General features: G+C 41.4%; 1 pseudogene across 1 annotated transcript; it reads left to right on the top strand.

The window, feature by feature from the left end:
• Window positions 1-10,440: 10,440 nt before the first annotated feature.
• LOC149212887 (putative aldo-keto reductase 2) lies at window positions 10,441-12,346 on the top strand (annotated as a pseudogene). The gene is made up of 5 exons (XR_016250784.1): window positions 10,441-10,788; window positions 10,964-11,151; window positions 11,285-11,433; window positions 11,527-11,629; window positions 11,787-12,346. The product of XR_016250784.1 is annotated as a putative aldo-keto reductase 2 (transcript).
• The last annotated feature ends 2,049 nt before the right edge of the window (window positions 12,347-14,395 follow it).

Raw genomic sequence — 14,395 nt, 5'->3', positions numbered from 1 at the left:
GAGACTGCCCCAGAAGGGGAAACCAGTCCAGGCCCAAAATTAAGAAAGTTTCAGCTGCCCACGCAGGGGCTATAGTTCCAAAATACAAAAAATAAGAGTAAAGACTGAGAAAATCAAAACTTGACTCAGACTTGTCCATTATAAGTCGACCAGTGGGAGCAAAATTCCAAAATTTTGACGCCCGAGAAGGAAAATAAGACAGTAAAAGACTAGACAGGATGCAAGAAACAAAAAGACAAGTGCCAAAGCTGAACAGAACCAGATTAAGGCTCGCCATGTGACCTGGCAAGCTGCTGCTTAGTTTCCTCTGTAGGTTCCTCCTCCACTATCGGACACCACCCGTAGATGTCATAACTCTTATACTCTGCATGACCGCCACCTGCACTGTCCTCAAATTGGATGCCCTTGTCCTTATGGTGGGTTTCGCTTTCAAGCGTTCGCGGATTGCTGCTTCAGGGGATATCCTTGTCAGCTGGTTGATATTTGGAGCTTGGCTCCCCTGGATCAAAATTGAAAGTAGGGTCTTGGCTGAAATCCCTACTGAGCGAAGGTTTTGAATTGGAGGCAGGGATTTCCCTGAAGTCCACGGTGATGGTGATCATAATGCGCGGCTTGTTCAGGGAGCTTTGAAATTGGAAGTGTGCTTGCTGGGAGGTGGTGTTGGTTGCTACATGTAGAGGGATGCTTCCAGAGTGACGAGCCCCACTGGAGCTCATTCTTCGACACCTGCTTCTCGTGTTCGGAGACCTGCTATGGGAGCGGGGATTGGAGAGGGAAGGGGACTGGGAAACTGAAGGGGAAGAAGAGGCAGAGGGGGGATGATATCCGAATGCGGAGCACCACTATGATTGTCTTTGCGCCTGCTACTCATTCTGTGATGATATCTCATGGGTTTGATGGAGTCAGGTCGCTGAGAGTGGTAGGAGGACTGAGCAGAAATCAAACCAGGCTCCACGGGAGGAAAAATTCGGGGATCCGCTAAATTTACAAGAGAAGTAGAGGAACGAGTTAGGATCTCAGACCGCAGATGGCAGAGAAGGGACTGGCAGTGATGGATACCATTACCAAGGTCTACGCAGCATAATAATCTGCAGCGTCTTCTAGTAGCTGTGCGGAGGCTCGGTTCAGAGACGGAACGAGGACAGGAACAATTGAGCGGCAAAATGAAGTGAAGAGGAGTCTCCTGTGCCATATTTTGGGAGTTGCAGGGAATGTCTCGAAATTCCCAAGTAGTTAATGTTGCTAGCCTAAGAGCCATAATTTGCCTTGAGAACGCACAAGTGGAGGCACAAGTGGCTATATGGATGGGCCGCCTGTTTTCCCACCTGCTCATACACCATAAATGATTATCTACCACCCGCATCCGGGGATGTTGCATCCATTTTCACTAGCTTGGTGAACTCTTGTTGGTGTGAGGCATATTTTATGATTTCTACCAGACCTTTGTGGATGGTTCTATCGTCCATTACAGCAAGGTTGGCTAAGCGGTAGGCCACTTTGTTGCCATTCCTCTTAATGTGTTTGAATGTGATGGCTTTATTTCTTACTAGCGTTTGCTCAATGTTTTGTAGACGAGCTGCAAGACGCCAGCTGCAGGAAAGTTTGTCAGCAGGGGTTCACTGAATGATTTGTTGAGCCATGTTGATGAGTATTTGGGAATCTCCCTCAATGATTAGGGGAAAAACTCTGTGTTGTTGTGCGAGGATAAGTCCTTGCCATAATCCCTCCAATTTCGTTGAGTTGTTGGTGTCCCATCCTATATTGCCCAGATATAATAAGAGAGGATTGCCTGAATGATCCCTGAAGATTCCTTCGAACCCTACCTGACCTGGGTTGCCTTTGGAAGCATCATCAAAGTTGAGTTGTGTAAGCCCAAAGGGTGGAGGGTACCACTTGCTGGGAGGTTGTTGGGCGGAGATGAACTTGGTAGGTAGGTCCGGAGTTTGGATGGGCTTGAGATTCCAATTCATCCAGATATTTTGTTATTTTGGTTCAGTGGGAAAGTCCTCGTTGCTCCAAGATTGTAGTGCCAGGGTTTCCAGCAGGTTGATGCACAAAGTATTCCAAATTATTTCTATGGGAGTGGTTTGATTCGGGAATATACACCGATTCCTTTCCTTCCAGATTGTCCACATGATGTGTCCTAGAAGTACTTTCAAAAGAGCATTGAGTAGGGGAATTTTGTATGGGTTTTTGGGCTAGTGTCAAATGGTGTTGGTGATGTCTTCTCTATCTCTCCCATCTTTTCGACATTTGAAAATAGTTTTCTCCCACAGTTTGCTAGCTAGTGTGCAAGAATGCAAGAGGTGCAGTATAGTTTCCTCTTGCTACTCACAATTGGGACATCTTGATGGGCCATAAAAGTTTCTTTTTCTAAGGTTGTCCCAAGTGAGAATTCTTTTGTGGCAAAGTAGCCAGAGAAAGGTTGAGATTTTAGGCCAAATTTTGGGATGCCACACTTTATCCCAAAGAGGGTCCTTATTAGCTGGAGAGTTGATTATTAGATTGTATGCCTCTCGGGTGGTAAAGGTGCCACGAGGTTTGTATCCCCAACGAAGAATGTCCTTTTCTTCAAAATATCTAATCCGCCTATTGGTTAATTCTATGTTCAGCTCCCTGTGCATTATTTCTGTGCCATTCCTTATAATATCTTCTGCTTTGCGCCATTGTCTATACCCCTGATCTAGGGTGGGAAGCCAATACTGGCTAACTGTTTCCCATCTGTGTGCTTCCTCGTCCTCTATTGGAGGTGGGGAGATTAAGCTGTGGAGATTGGGTCGTTGCTGCCAGGAGTCTATCCAGAAGCGCGCATGATTGCCATTTCTTATCTCCCAAAAACTGTGCTTGTGAATTAGGTTTCTGTGCAATCTAGCCGAGTCCCAGATTAGAGAACCCTTCTCCGTGCTTGTTAGCCTGATTAGGTCATCATTCGATCTGTTATCAGTGTACTTTGGTCTCCAGAGGATTGCCTAAGGTTTGTTTGGGGATGTAAGGCACTTCCACTAGATTCGAGTGCCCATGACTGTGTTTCTATGCTGAGGGTCCCGAAGACTGATTCCCCAAAGTTTTTTGGGAGGCAAGCAGTGTCCCACTTGACTAAAGCCCATTTGCGATTCTGCCCCATAGAACCCCATAAAAAATTCCTTTGGAGATTTTTGATTTTTTTGAGGACCCATTTGGGCGCTGCTAAGATAGAAAACAAATATAGAGGCATAGATTGCAGAATGGATTTGATGAGGATCAGCCTGCTAACCATATTTAGGGCTCTGAAAGTCCAGGAAGTGAGACGGGATTCTAGCTTGTCGAGGAGGAGTTGCCAAGAAGAATGTTTGAGGGTTGAATCAGTAAGGGGGGCACCAAGGTACTTGGAGGGGAGAACGGCAGGTGAAAAGCCCAGAATGCGGATTATGGAGGATTGAGTTTCCATGGGAGTGTGGAAAAAGAAAATCTAGGATTTAGTAGTATTAATACTTGCTCCAGAAGCAGCTGATAAATCATCAAGGAGGGCTTTGTATTTTCTAGCTTCCTGGACCGAGGGGTGTCCAAATAACATATTATCATCCACAAATTGTTGATGGGTTATAGTTGGGGAGTTGTGCAGGGATATGCCTTTAAGCTGGCTTTCTTATAGCGCATGCTTAATGGATCTGCCCAATCCTTCAGCCATAAGAACAAAGAGAAAAGGGGAGAGGGTATCCCCTTGGCATATGCCTCTGGAAGGTTCAAAGGGGGGAGGAGGGAATACCATTAACCGGGATAGAGAAGAAAGGTGAGGAGATTAAGCTCATGATCCCTCTAACCCATATAGGTGAGAATCCAAATGCTATTAACATAGACTGAATGTATGTCCAACTCAGCTTATCAAAGGCTTTGGAGAGATCAATTTTAAGGAGCATACCTAATTTTTATGATGCTTTAGAGAGTGAATGATCTCATGGGTGAGTATGATCCCATCTATGATTTTCCTTCCTTCCACGTAGCCCGATTGTTCTGGCGAGATGAGCAGGGGAAGCAGCGGCTTTATGCGGGAGGCTATTACTTTGGAGATAATTTTGTAGATGACATTGTATAGGGTGATCGGCCTAAATTTATCAAGTGAGTTTGAGTGCTCCTCCTTGCGAATGAGGGTGATAAAAGTGGAATTCAGTGAGGGGAGCATCCAATGAAGCATTCTAGACTCTTTGACCACTTGTCAGACTTCCTCTTGGATATTTTCCCAGAATTGGTGGAAAAAAGTGGAGGCGAAGCTGTCTGGACGCGAGGATTTTCCTTCCTGTAGCTATTTCATAACAGAGTCCACCTCTTAGAGAGTAACTGGGCGGAGAATCAAATGATTGTGTTCATCTGTGATCAGCTTAGGGATGTGCGAGATAATCTTGTCAATCGCAAGCTTCCTGTTGATGGAGGGTTCTTGATGTATTGATTTGAAGTGCCTGATTAGTTCTGTTTCTATGTCCCCATGGCTTTCTAGTCTTTCTCCTGTTGATTGAGAATGTGGGTGATGTCGTTTTGCATTATTCTTTGGATTGTAGAGCGATGGAATAATTTCGTGTTCCTTTCCCCTTCCTTTAGCCATTTTATTAGAGATTTATGTTTCCATAATATTTCCTCCTATCTCTCCCTTTCGTTGATTTGAGTCTGTATATGATTTTCCTGTTCATTGTTGGTGTTAGTTCTGCCTTCATTGATGATAGTTTGCGGGAGCTTCTCCATCTCCTGGGATAAATCTTGTTGAGCTTGGAAAATGTTTCTGAAGGTTGCCTTGTTCCATTGTCTGATTTGCATTTTTAGGAGTCGCAACTTTTGTTGAAATTGGAACATTTTGGATCCAGCAGGGGGGGTCAAGCTTTTCCAAGTTTGTTGTACTAGATCTTTAAACTAAGGATGGGTCAGCCAGAAAGACTCAAAGTGGAAAGGTTATTTGGAGGAGGACCCCAGCCTTTGCCATTGAAGCGAGATTGGCCAATGGTCCGATCCTACATATGGTAGGATGGAGGTAAAGAGGTCTCCTCCAAGATGAATGGAATTATCAGTTATCAGAAATCTATCAAGCCGAGAGGCAATCTGATGATTACCTGACCTTTTGTTGGTCCAGGTAAATATTCCGTTGTTGTTGGGTAAGTCGATTAACCAGCTTCTCTGTATAAACTATTTGAAGTGCTCACTTTCAGTTTCCAGTCGGATTCTTCCTCCTGATTTTTCTTCTAATTTGGTGATCATGTTGAAATCGCCTCCCATGATCCAAAGTGGAAGGGATCTATTGGCGTTGAGTAGGGATAGCGTGTCCAAGATAGAGATTTTGTTTTCAGCAGTTTGCGAGAAGTATACATTGGTGAGATGACCATGCACATTGGTTCCTATGATATGGAATTTAGCTTGTATGAAGTGGTGATTAGCATGAATATCTATGAGTTCAATGGCTTGAGCATTCCAAGCAATTGCTAAACGGCCCGAGGCCCCTATGGCATCCACCGCCGAAGTGTGGCAGTTGTTCCAAGCTTTTGAGAGAGTGGAATTGAGAAGAGTACTGTTGCATTTAGTTTCTTGCATGAAGAAGATGTGGGGTTTCTCCTTCTGAATCAGATTTTTTATCATTCTGTATTTCCCTGGGCCATTCAGCCCTCTTACATTCCATGAGATGAGCTTCATGGTTCAGAGTTGGGGAGAGGCCTGTAGTACTTGGTGAGTTTTGAATATCTACTAGATTCAACCAACATTTCCCCAATGAGGATGGTTCGCTGTAAATCTATCTTTCTCCCTCTTTTCTTAGTATCCTTGAATAAGTTCTTCCCATCCCAGTGACTTCCAGGTTGGATTCCAAGGGATATTTGTTGATGTGCTCTTGATAGTATGACTTCTAGACTTTCTAGCTGTCTTGCTAGAATCTTATCATATTGCTTTTGCTTGCAAGCCTGTTCAAGGTTGAGAATGTCCAAGTCTCATAGATATATGCTTTCTGATTCTTCATCCATTTGCTTGAGATCACCACTATCAGAAGGGATGTTCATAGCCAGATTGGGGATGAGCAGCTGGTTGTCAATTTCCATGCTATTAGGTTTGCAAATCGAAACTTTGCTAGGGGTTGAGTGGAGGGAAGATTGGCATTGCTCTAGGTGTTGGGACGGAGACATGTCCTGCAGGGGGTTCTCAGAGGGTGGAATAGGGATATCCGGGGCAGAGGATGGGAATGGGGGATTCAGGGTGGAAGGATCAGAGTGGGCTAAGATATCGAAGCTGTTACTCATTGAGGGGATTGAGTTGCTAGCGGGGGCATGATTAGGCTAAGAGGTAGGTTTTTTATGGGTTCTTTTTCAAGAGTTTACTTTAGTAAAACCTTCTTGATCTATATGCCCAGAGGTGGTATTGGGGGAGGGCTTGAAATTGAGTGGGCAATCACGGAATAGATGTCCATGTGCATGCACGTGCGATATCTGAAAGGAACATGCTCATAATCTAGAGTTTGAATCCATTTGAAATCATCATGATAAATACTTCCCGAGTCTGTTGGTGCTTTATTCAGGTGCATGTAGACACATATGTGGGCATATGAAGTATATCTTCTATGTTTCGTTTCTTTTGCAACTTTAATGAATTCTCCTAGCCCATTTCCTATGTCTTTTAAAGTTTCCTCATCCCAGTATTCCAGCGGCAGAGAATATAACTGAATCCAGACAGGTGTTGAGCTGAGATCTTCTTTGTCTGGGTTGAATCTCTCAACCCAATCCCTTAAATAGAATCCTGCTGCATTGAAGAAATAAGGACCGTTATCTAAGACCCTGTTTCGATCTTCTATACAGTTGAAGATGGTAGTGAAGAAACCTTTCGGTCCAAGCTTCAGATTGATGTGCCCTTTTGGTTTCCATTTGGCTGCTATCCAACCCTGTAGGGCTTTCTCCGTGGGCCAAAACCTTATAAATTTCCCAATGAGTGCATGGTCTTTCATGTATTAGATTTGGGTATTGATTCTCTGACTGGGTAGTTCAATCTTAGGCCGTTCTACAGCTACCGGTTTGCAGGTTGTGGAGGTCGCTTTGGGTTTATCCTCATTTTCCCCGACCTTTTGCTGCCTGTCCAGGGGTATCTTTGTTGTACCCTGAGGTTCATTAAGCGGATCAGTGTGAGGCTGATCTATTTGCATCTGTTGTGCAGAGGCGTTGTCAGGATTGTTCAGAGTCCTTGGTGTCTGAGTCGTCATGGGGGGAGGCTCCGTGTCCTCCCCCATCGGGGAAGCCGTTGGAACGGAACTGCGAGCTATCGGTCTATGCTACTGAGCGGTGCAATGTTGAAGGATCAGGGGCGCTGAGAGCTGAGCAGTGCGCCGTCTCTGAGAGTGATGAAACCCTAGGTCGCCGGCAGAGCTCTGCGCTTGATGGTCTCCATAGTTAATATAAAGGCATGAATCCTGTTCAGACTAGTCATTAAGATGAAAGATTATAGTGAATTATGTTTCCATTAAACGGTTGGGTATATTAGTTCCTTCAGTTTATAATATTAATAATCCCTTTGGTTTATTATTCCCTTGATTTTAAAATATTAATTCTTAGGCTTTATTAATTCAACCATGTTTATTTTAGTATTTTTAATATTTATCTTAGGGTTTGTATACCTTGGATTTATAATGTTAGTCCCTTTTGTTTAATATTATTCCCTCGGGTTCATTATCCTTTGGGGTTTTAGTATTAATCCCTTGAATAATAATAATATAATATTATTATTATAATAGTATATTATAATTATTATTATATTAATATAATAATAATTATAATATACTATTATAATAATAATATAATATAATTATTATTATTAATAATATAATAACTATTATATTATTATTATTATATATTATAATAATATAATAATAATTATATTACTATATTATTATAATAATAATACAATATTATTATTATTATTATTATTATTATTATTATTATTATTTGTTAAGCTTGGCAGGACCATTCCATTTTCTATTAAATATAAACAAGTTTACACCACACAGATAAACCAAGTGGCCTCAACTTGCCCCGAAGGGAAACCAAGTTTGTTGGCCACTGGTCAGCTGTATAAGCCATCCAAAAACAAAATTGTCTTAGTCTTTTTAGCCAAGCTAGATATGTCTCTACTTCATGACCAAACACTACATAACTAAATAAACTAATAACTGCAACATAGAATTTAAAAGCTATCCACATAAGACAAAATAATGCATGGGTTTCGTTCTAATCCTTCTTCTCCTCTATGATAGATTCAACGGGTGACGGGTCCTAGGAAAAGTCACCAGGCATATCATACAGCTCCATGATGCAAGGGATATAGTGGTCTATTATGTCCAGCTGAATGTCGTGTTTATGAACCTAAAAGAGGATTTTCTCCATATCCTTCTTGTAATTCAACAATCCTTGTAGTGTCACTACCATCCCAACTGAGATTTTCTCCATAGCCTTGCTTAATAGGGTCTTCATGAGCCAATAAAGGTATAGAGTTTGCTTAAACCGAGTGATTCTTCCACGGGTGTTTCTCAGATCCGGGACTAAGGTCCTCCAGTTGTCCATCTCCTCCTCTGACGCACTGCCTTATTTCACTTCTTCTTCCCATTCTTCCAGCAGCTTCTGGGTGCCCTCATCTTTCCCCTCACGATAAGCTTCTATTGCCTCTGTTATGAGGTGTTCAACATATTTTCTTCTCTTGTGTGGCTCCGACGTGTTTAGCCCCTTACCTTGCTTGGGAGTCGGGCCTCTTCTGCCACGTCCATGGCCTCGCGCAGCATGGGTCATACCTTGATATCTTGAGCACTAATGATATCCACAGTAAGTTAGTTTGAAACAAAAGATTGAAACAATACACCACGTCTTGCCTTGTTTCTCTTCACCACCCGTTTTCGCCACAGTCTTGCTAGGGTGGGTCGGAGCCCGTAGCCCTTAGTGGGGAAGGCCCTGGCCCCAACCCCTTGAAGCAACCTTTCCCCCTCTCTAATTCTTGCGGCCATATGCAGGTTTACTGTACCATACCCATGCCAAGCTCTCATTCTCCCCTTGCAATCTACAATATACTAGCTATGGCTCATGTTCCTATCCCCCATTGCCTCCATCGTAGAGATCTTGCCGCTCGTTTCCCCCCAGCTAGGTCTCCACCCATAATTTTTGGTAACCCAGTGCTTACTATGTGAATTGTAGGAATGGCTCCATCCTAGGACACCTACCACCTGCGTTCCCCTGCCCCCATCTATACTCCACTGCCCTTCCTGCGTTACCCTGCGACTAACAAGATTCCCCCTCCCCTTGATGGTAGAGCGCAACACATCCCAACCTAATTGTGGACAATTGCCCCCCAATCGGCATGGGTTTTACCCATTTGACATAGGGAAAAGATGCAAAAACAAGCCATGATGAGAAGTTGCCTACCCTATTGCCACCAGCAATTTCCTATCCCCCAAAGAAACCCCCTTACATCCTAGCTTAACCACAGAGATACCATAATTACAAGTTTTAGGTGAAGCCGAATAACATACCCGGAGTTCGCAGTTGTTTGACAACAATGGCCCCGGTTCTTCATGTTCCGACACTTGCCACTAGCTCTGAGCCACCACCCTTCTCCACAGACTATCGCACTAACACTGCATGTCGAAATGCCCCTCCGTCCGATATATGTTGTCGTTCCTCGAGTCCCGCCACCTTGCCCACTTCCCTAACTTGCCATCATGTCCAAGGACAACGCACTCCCCACCTCGAGCATGTGGGGGGCGACAATATTAAGTGCCCGAGTACCCAACATACTTACACCCATGTGCTCCAAGTTATCAGCCCGCATCTCGATTGGGATTATTATTATATTATTATAATAATATAATGATAATCTAATATTATTATGAGTTATTATTATTAATTAATATTACTAATATTATTATGAGTTAATATTATTATTATAATATTAGTATAATAGTCATATAAAAATATATAAGAATATTGTTGTTATTATTTACATAGTTGTTAATAATCATAAATAGTTGGTGTTTAAAAAAATATACATAAAATTATTAATGTGGTTAATATAAGTTTATCTTCATATACCAATTATATTAGAAAATGTAATAGTATATATATTTCATATAGGATATCTGAGAATATCAACCACATTTACTAATATAATTATACTAATTTAGACTTACCAATCTCCCGAAAAATTATAAGGTAAGTGACTTGAAATCCTAATTAGTGATACTTCATAACTAACCCCATGTTATATAATGATGCTTCATGCACACTTCGCCGGATGACGAACGCCATGACGATTGATCCTGAGCAAAAAACAATTGATCTTGGACCAGATGGATTGAAAACCGTGATGAATTGAACTTGGTCCGTTTAACTTTAGACCACCGTCAGATGACGAACACCGTGACGGACTGATTACAAATGAATTATTATTACCCCACATATGCAACTGTATATATTGATGAACTCTCCTGCCTCCATCTACATCTACGAGGCTAAGGACCAACGAGAAGAAGCAGTACTATATTACCGGATCGATTGATTGAGTGCCGCGCAGAGAGCGGAGCAATGGCGGGATTACCATCAGTGGGCAGGTTAAGTTTGGGGTCACAAGGATTAGAAGTATCAGCACAGGGGTTAGGCTGCATGGGCATGTCAGCGTTCTATGGCCCTCCGAAGCCCGAGCAAGAAATGATATCTCTTATCCGACATGCCGTCTCCAGAGGTGTTACTTTCCTGGACACTTCGGACGTTTATGGCCCTTTCAACCAACGAAATCCTCGTTGGAAAGCTAATGGTGGTGCATGTGGCTCTCTTTTTACCTTGTAATTGTTATTATTTTTTTCGGCTATATCATGGCTATGTTTAATCACTTTATATCCAAAACCAAACCAGTAAACACCTTATAATTACTATTACCAGTGTTCATCTGCAATTTCTAATACTGTAATATAACGGTTTGCGGGCCATTAAAGGAATTAGAGAGAAAGTCCAATTAGCCACAAAGTTTGGAGTCAGTTTTGTCGATGGAAAAATGAAGATTCGAGGAGACCCTGCACATGTTCGTGCCTGCTGCGAAGCAAGCTTGAAGCGACTTGAAGTGGATTGCATTGATCTTTATTACCAACATCGTATTGACACTAAAGTCCCCATTGAAGTTACGGTATGTACTGTTGCAATAGGCCTCGGTTTAGTTCTTAGAATGATGCTGGATGTTGCAATAAGTATTTCTAGTTTATTATTTCATTTACTTGATAATAGTTGGATGTATTGCTTTGTCTATGCATATGTGACAGATTGGAGAGCTGAAGAAATTAGTAGAAGAAGGGAAAATAAAGTACATCGGACTTTCGGAGGCTCATGCTGTTCATCCTATAACAGCAGTTCAGATAGAGTGGTCTTTGTGGACTAGGGATGTAGAAGAGGAAATTATTCCCACCTGCAGGTATGATCAGGCGTGGTCATGTTAGGATTTGCCATATTGTTACCAGCATTGTAATATAAATCACTACCATACATATTAAAATTCTAATTGCAGGGAACTTGGTATTGGAATTGTGCCATACAGCCCTCTCGGGCGGGGTTTCTTTACTTCTGGAGCAAAGTCAGTTGAAAATTTAACCAATGATGACTTTAGAAAGGTATACTTGTGCTTCTGTATATTTTAAATTTGGTATTAAAAAAATATATATTAATAATGTAGGAAAAACTATCTTATAATGCATTGATAAATTTCTGCATTTTATTGTTTTGTCGAAGGTTTTTTACAATTTTACTAAGTATTAATGTTTTGTACAGACAATGCCAAGGTTTACAGAAGAGAATCTTGAAAAGAATAAGGTGACTTTTGCAAAGATTGCTGAAATAGCTTCCAGCACGGGATGTTCTCCGGGTCAACTTTCACTTGCTTGGAGTTTTCATCAAAGTGAAGAATTTAGAAGAAAATATTGGTGCTCTTTCTGTGAAGATCACACCTGATGAGATGAAGGAAATAGAAAATATATTATCCAATTATGGATTCTCAGGAAATCGATATGCTGACGATCACCAGGATTTCACGTGGATGAACTCAGAAACACCTCCTTTCTCTTCATGGAAGGATGCCGTCTGATAATTTATAACATTGTTTTCTGCGAACAAAGCGAAATCGTCATTTTCCTGTCTGTTTTAAATGGTATATGCTCGGATATATGGTTATAAATATTATGTTGCAAATATCTTAAGAAGTTGAGTGTATTGTAAGCGTACTATCCCATTCATATAATAGCGACGTTGTGCATTGTATCTGCTAGAGACAACCTTACTGTAAGGGCTTTTGTCCCATTTATTTAATAAATAAGTATGGGTTACAATATTGATTTCGATGGAGACATCATGGAAACAAGCTTCTCGTCCATATTGGTATTAGACATAATGTACAAACATTTCTTGCAAGTATTGGTAGTAAACACAATGGAAAGGAGTTTCTTGTAAGTTTTGCTACTTATTATGTTAACAGACTTTTTCATTTTGAAAAAAAAAAAGGTTGGAGGGGTAAGATTGAGAATTAATATTTGATAAAATATTTTTATTTTGAAAATAAGATGTAGAGTATAAGATTGGATGGGTATGTTTTTTTTAATTTTATTATCAAACAATTTAGTTATTAAGATAGGATTAAAATGTGTGATAGATAAGATAGATAAGAGAAGATTTTGATTTTTCACTTGAAAAACCCACTTTTTCAATGTTTCTTGTTCTTCTTTAATGCCTTTTCCTTCTTGTGTTTTTGCAGGCAAATAAATGCTCAATTTGACCTGAATTTTTGTAGTGTTTCTCTGTCTAGCAGTAAGGAGAAATGCTCTGGTGCAGTTGAGATCAATTATTACATATAGGGAGTTAAAATTACATACGAAATACAAATAAACTAAATACTCTGTTTTCACCTCAAAAACATGTTTTTGACGTGAAAATTACAATAGTTTAAAAAGATAATAATTTTAGTAGCTATGACTTACAAGCCATCATGCTTGATTTATTGATCATCCTCATACCCTTGCTAACCTTTATTTACACTTTGAAATCATTTTCTTGACCTTGGTGATGAAACCCTATACCTAATGAAATCATGCCCTATGACCTAATGAAATGAACTGCACATCGATTATGAAACCATAACTGAAGACAATCTGAAGAAGGATCAACAAGTATACTCTATGAGGGAAAGATTTTCTGAAGAGAAAACAACCATCAGTGGATCAGTATATCATGACCTAATGGAATGATGCAAAATTTTTGGTATGAAAACCCTACTATGAAAATGTAAAGAGTGAGTTTCGATGATCCAGGTGGATATTGGCGGCCACCTGCCAGGTCCACCTGGACCCCCACCATTGTCTTTCTCAGCATTTTCAGTTTCCTTAATTGTAGCACAGTTTACTATTTTTAGCAGTTTTTCGGGTCCTGAACTTCCGGAGCCGTTTTGAGGCCCTAAACGACGTTTTTTTTGGAATTCTGGGGCGACCGAGCCCTGTGTCGCCTCCCAAAGTGGTAGCACTCGGATAGATCTTTCTAACGAGCTATCGTACGCGTCAAACGGAGATCGTATGCCAAAGTTACGACCCCGGGAAATTGATGTACCAATTTACCCAAACGGGGCCCACAATTTGGCGTTTCATCTTCTAGGGTTAGGTTTCGGTATGTGAAGGGTTTTCCATTGTTTCTCAACAATAAATAGGCCTTTGAGCCTCATTGTAATACAGTTCGGAACAGTTCAGAGGCATGTAGCCGCACATCTCTTCTCAGAGATAAGCTACCATCGCCCTAGCTGGTTTATTTGCATTTCTGGTTGTAAGCATATTTCAGTGTTTTCCGTTAATGAAATGAAGCATTATTTCCGCTGCATCTCTGTGTTTATGGTTATTGCATCTCTATATTTATGGTTATCTCTGTAATCTATTGCGTTCCTGCTTAAATCCGGATCAGTGGTATCAGAGCGGTCTGCTTTTTCTCTGTTTTTCTTTGCATGTTCCCAACAAGGTCGGGATATAAGGAGTTAGGGCTTGAACTGGTCGAACCTTTGCAAGACCCGCCTCGAAAATCTCGACGGCCTCCCATGGCGGATGAGAAGAAAGACGAGGGGGCAGGAGATCCTATCAAAATCTTGCTCGAAGAAGCACTCGAGCGGCAAAGGAACGCGATGATGGATAGCTTTGCGCAGATCCTTCAGCGGCTACCCAGAGGCGACGCATCGGCTTCCAACAGCGACTCTGGAAATGCCGCGCCGTTTAAGGTACAAGTTAATTTTGAAATCCCCATCTTCGAGGGTCAAATAGACGCAGATGCCGTAGATAAATGGTTAAATCTGCTAGATGGGTATTTTTCTGTTCATGAATTTTCAAGTCGGGAAAAGATTGTTTTCGCTCTTC

Source organism: Pinus tabuliformis, chromosome 1_1, assembly GCF_031772625.1.
Source record: "Pinus tabuliformis cultivar Carrire ecotype Pingquan chromosome 1_1, CPIR1, whole genome shotgun sequence".
Taxonomy (NCBI): domain Eukaryota; kingdom Viridiplantae; phylum Streptophyta; class Pinopsida; order Pinales; family Pinaceae; genus Pinus; species Pinus tabuliformis.
This window is presented reverse-complemented; position numbering and strand designations above follow the sequence as displayed.